The sequence below is a fragment of the Lepisma saccharinum genome, chromosome 5 (genome assembly GCF_977018435.1).
Source record: "Lepisma saccharinum chromosome 5, izLepSacc3.1, whole genome shotgun sequence".
Lineage (NCBI taxonomy): Eukaryota > Metazoa > Arthropoda > Insecta > Zygentoma > Lepismatidae > Lepisma > Lepisma saccharinum.
In genome coordinates this window covers 72186145-72192014 of record NC_139233.1, presented here as the reverse complement: position 1 = coordinate 72192014, position 5870 = coordinate 72186145, and positions in this window count along the sequence as shown.

The following is a 5870-nucleotide window of genomic DNA, read 5'->3' as shown; positions in this document are numbered from 1 at the left end:
ACCAGGAACTTTTAAATTTAATGTTGTACGATTTCCCTGCCTTTTTGTTCTCTCGCTTAACTGATATTTGAAGAATGTCAGTGGGCCCCCCCACAATTTAAAACGTCTTTTTTGTCTTCATCCGTCCATCTGGAAAATGGTGTCTGCAACAAATTACACACTAAGTCATTTACTGGGTTCATTGTAGAAACCACAGCTCAACACAACACACGATAGGAAACGCGAAACACACACGCAAAACAAGATCTCGCGAGAACGCAAAGATTTTGCCACAATCACTGGATGCAATGTTTTCTCCGACGAGAGAACTGCTTCACGTAGAAGGCGACACCCGTTCAAGGCCAACGCTAGGTGACGTCACCGTTGCCATGACAACCGGCTAAGTTTTCCGCAACCTGGCGGCATTTGCTCTTGGGTTGTTTTATGCTACGACGAACTCTTCACGTGCGTAGCGCCGAGCGGCGTATTATTGAGTATTATCGTGTGCGTTCTGCTGGGAAATAGTTTCATTTAACAAGCAAATGAAAAATGTCAATATTAATTTGAAAATTAGGTGAAAACATCTTCACTTGTTGCACTTGGCCAGCCGCCACTGTACTTCACAAAGATAAAGCACATAGATAATGTTCAGCTCATATAATACAAAAATAAAGGAAATAGGTTACCTTGAAAATACATTACAATAGATAAAGATCATTGGATAAATTTCAAACAATACATTACAAAGAATAAAACCATTTATATTCCATTAATTAAAATATTATCTAAAACCTATGCAATAATTAAGGGACAACACATCCTCGATGTTAACACCTTTGTTAGCTATATATTCAGTATTGTGTGTGCTGCGAGACTATACTCTCACTAGACATCTTTATGACAGACTCCCAATTTGATGCATATATAATGTATCACATACTACATGATATTAAAAAATTGAGCAATTACTTACAAATTTTACAAAGTAATAATTTCGTATTAAATTTTTCCATACAAATATTGTTTTCTACGAACGTTAAAATTATCAATAGTAATAAAAATGAACATGTACACGTACATTATTTTTGTAAGATCATATTTCAAATTAATTTTAAAGCTTAGAGTGAGCTTGTAATTTTGCAAGAGATTATTAGTTTCGAAACACATAATGTGCTTATTAAAATAAATAGTGTGTTTCGTGTGCTAACGAATGCCTAAAAGATAGTACAATTTAGTTGCTCAAAAATATTTTTTTGACTTGTGGCGATTTTATCTTGATATCAAGCCAGAATAAACTCATTAATATCTTGATTAATTTTTGTGTGCATATTAAAATAAATAGTGTGCTTTCATGTGCTAACGAATGCCTAGAAGATAATACAATCTGGTTGCTCAAAAATATTTTTTTTATTTGTGGCGATTTTATCTTGATATCAAGCCACAATAAACTCATTAATATCTTAAATAACTTTTGTGTGCATATTAAAATAAATAGTGTGCTTTCGTGTGCTAACGAATGCCTAGAATCTGGTTGCTCAAAAATATATATATATATATTTTTATTTGTGTCGATTTTATCTTGATATCAAGCCAGAATCGCCACAATAAACTCACTAATATCTTGATTAATATTTGTGTGCCTATTAAAATAAATACTGTGCTTTCGTGTGCTAACGAATGCCTAGAAGATAGTACAATTTAGTTGCTCAAATATTTTTTTTTATTTGTTACGATTTTATCTTGATATCAAGCCAGAATCGCTACAATAAACTCACTAATATCTTGATTAACATTTGTGTGCTTATTAAAATAAATAGTGTACTTTCGTGTGCTAACGAATTCCTAAAAAGGCCTCCCCGATGGCACAGTCGTAGCGTCGTCGCCTTGTAATCAAGGGGTCCCGGGTTCGATACCCGGTGGAGGCACACGTGGTTCGAATCCCACTTTAAACTATAGGTCCAGTCCCGATTAGCCTTACTGTACATAAAGTGGACTTAAAACAACATATCAATCAATCAATCAATTCCTAAAAGATAGTACAATTTGGTTGCTCAAAAATATTTTTTTTTGATTTGTGGCGATTTTATCTTGATATCAAGCCAGAATCGCCACAATAAACTCATTAATATCTTGATTAATATTTGTGTGCTTATTAAAATACATAGTGTGCTTTCATGTGCTAACGATGTGCAAACGTCCGAGATATAATTTCATAATTTATTAATATGTGGCGATTTCCACTTGACATACCTGTCTGAATGTTGCCTTACAAATTTCTGACCGCGAAGGAGCAGTGCCTACCGTATCTGGATGGAGAAGAGCAAGGAATATAGGGAGAAGAGCGGGCCAAACCCTAGGTTTGTAAACCTACGCCACAGGCTTACAGCAGCGTTGCAAACCTCATGTTTTAAAAAAGTGTTGTTTATAGACGTCCGCCGTATTTCTTTCTACCAGGGAGGATTAAAAAAAAAAGGTAAAGTGCTCACCTGCGCTTAGCACCACGCCATGAAGGCGTATAGGGTGTGTGGGGTTAACGCCCCACACTTTCTTCATCCGGTCCTGAGTGGGAGTGATGTGATCAGCATCACGCCCCTAAACGCCTTTACCCCCCAGGTACCCATGTTATTCGACGCTGGGTGGGCGCTGGGGCTGCTTAAGCAAAGTATTTTCTTTTCAGGGGTTGGGGTAAACTAAGTATATTTCCCTTCTCAAAATATACTAATTCAATTTGAAGTTAACATTTTTCTGCAACGCCTTACAATAACACTGAGGAACAATGAAATTTGCCGCGACCGGAAAACAACCTATTTCTATATTTTTTGACTTGCTGAACACGAAAATGATGTTCTTCTTTCTCCACCACGTCTAGTTTTTGAAAAAACACGAAATTGAAGTAAATGTGACAAAGCTTTTTTTTTCGCCATAACATATACAAGGATTCTTCAAGAGATCACGTGTGGCTGTTTTTCGTGCGTAATATGAAGAAAGCATTGTAACTACAACAAAAGGGCAAACATTGTTTTTTTATTTTGTTACCCGATATTATGATAAGAGTAGAGAAAATTCTTTGTTAAAGAGGCAAGGTGACTTATTGTACTGTGTCTTTATCAGTTGCGTTCTGTTCGCTGGAAGTGTAGGTTGTATGTTAGGTCGTGTGCTTCATTGCGATTGTTTTGTGTGGTATTTGAAAATAGTGCAGTGATGCCTCGTAACTGTGTAAATTCACCCAATCTGTTTTACTATGTGTGCAGTGAGTTCACGACAAAATCCCAACAAAACTCAATTACACCAATAGTGAAGAAAGCTTACGAGCTATATTTCGGATGCAAAATCGGAGACCAAGATAAAGGGTGGGTGCCTCATGTCTGTTGCAGTAGATGCTCGCGATATTTACATGGTACCCATCTATCCATTCCCTTCGTTGTTCCCATGGTATGGTGCGAACCTCAAGATCACGTTACTGATTGTTACTTCTGTTTAACTAATGTTATGGGATTCTGAAGAAAATCCAAAAATATCCTACAGTATCCAAATTTACCTTCTGCGATAAGACCAGTGCAACATGATGAGACATTACCTGTTCCAAAGCCACCATTGGAATGGTCTTTGGAAGAGGAAACATAAACTTCCTCACATGAACCGATATCTTCTCTCGGACATGATCCTGACTTTCAAGAGTCACGGAAGACACGGCATCTTATCACCCAGCCAGAATTAAATGATTTAATACGTGATTTGAACCTTACATAGAAAGAATCGGAACTGCTGGGTTCAAGACTGCAAGGTGGAACCTGCTGGAACCAGGGACAAGTATTAAATTCAGAAAACGTCAACTAAAATTTTCTTCCATTTTTTCTATGAATGGGTCCCTGGTATACTGCAACAATGTCACTGGATTAATGCAGGAGTTAGGAGAAAACTATAGATCAGGCGAATGGAGGTTGTTCATGGATGCGTCAAAAACTAGCTTGAAGGCGGTCCTTCTGCATAATGCAAATGAGAAACCTTCAGTGCCAGTTGCTCATGCGAGTGAATTGAAGGAAACATATGAAAACATTGCTTTGATTCTCACAAATGTTAGCTACGACAAACACCAGCGGAAAATCTGTGCTGATCTGAAGGTACTGGGAATTATTTTGGGGATGCAATCAGGTTTCACGAAATTCTGTTGTTTCCTCCGTCTATGGGACAGCAGAGCAAAGGACATGCATTACAAAACTAAACACTGGCCTCCCAGAAAGTGTTGCACACCTGGAGAAAAAAGTGTATCTCACAAACCTCTTATCGACGCCAACAATGTGTTACTCCCCCCCACTGCACATCAAGTTGAGGTTAATGAAGACCTTTGTGAAGGCCATGAACAAAGAAGGAAAAGGGTTTGAGTACTTACGAAGCAAATTTCCTGGTGTAAGCGATGCTAAAATAAAGATGGGATATTTGTTGGCGCTCAAATCCGGGAGGTAATGAACGATCCCAATTTTGAAGAACTGTGAAGTGAATGTGAGAAAGCAGCATGGGGTGCGTTCAAGGGTGTGTGTCGCAATTTCCTTAGCAACCACACGGCTCACAATTACTCTGAACTTGTAGAACGTATGCTGGCAACATACAAAAAATGGGGCGCAATATGTCTCTCAAGATACACTTTCTGTGTTCCCATTTACACTTTTCCCCCTCTAATCTGGGTACAGTGAGTGACGAACAGGTCGAACTCTTTCACCAACAAATCGCAGAAAAGGAAAAACGTTATAAAGACAGATGGTCTCCCAGTTTACTAGCGGATTACTGCTGGAACACAGTCTCAGATGTTCAACATGCCTGCTACAAGCGGAAATCATACAGAAATACGTTTTGAAGGTGCGTTACTTTTACTGTTTTCTTTAATGATTACTATTTTACTGCAACTGCAAATTGTAGTGCATGTCATTACTACATCATTTACAATCATATTTGGTATTCTATGAACCCAATGTATTACTAAAATTCACACTATCACATTAAGGTTTGGAGCAATATGCTATATTTTACCCTTCTTTTAATGTGCGGTGAAAATTTTTCAAAATGGTTTCCGCCAGAAATGGTACTAGATACAGCATTTTTGTGATGATTTATTAAAGATCACCTATTTTCATGAAGCGGCAAAACAAAAAGTTTTAATTTGTTCCTCAGTGTAATTAACAATTTGGTGTGACTGAAATGAAATTGTATGTGTGAAAATGGACATTCATTTTTCAGGAAGTGTCTCCTTGCCTTGCCCCTTCTGGACATCCATGGTGTCATTTAAACTCCGAAATTATGCTACATACTACTAAATTGTTCTGTGATTTTCATATTATTAATATTAACTCATAACAAAAACATAAATTCGAATGCTTCAACCAACGGCATGGGTTCGACGTTATACGTGAAAAGTTTGATAAAATTCAACCACAACGAAAAGTGGTCCTCTTGTTTTATTTATATCCCCAATTTACAAACGACTGTTTTCCGTTTATGTATGAACTCAGCTGGTAATAATTGAGCTAAAAAGTGCAAAAATTAATAAATAAATAAATGATAATGAAAGCTGAAGATTGAACCAATTTTACAAATCTCATGCCAAATGTGAACCAAATATTATTAATTACGTAGTCCTTAATTCAAACACTCTTAATTTGGAGAAAAATTCCAGGGAAGTGTTCTGAAAAAAATGGGGGGGGGGTCGATGTGTGTGGATAAATCACTAACCATGGCAGCCCAAAAATAAGCACAACGGGAAATAACCTTCATCATGATAGGCTTACACTGTTGAAGCAACCTATGTAGTCGCAATGAACAAGGCTGTTCACGTGTTCAGCCATTGACTGTTACAAGTTTTGCTTTGTCACCCTAATGTAAAAACCCTCTACCGAGTG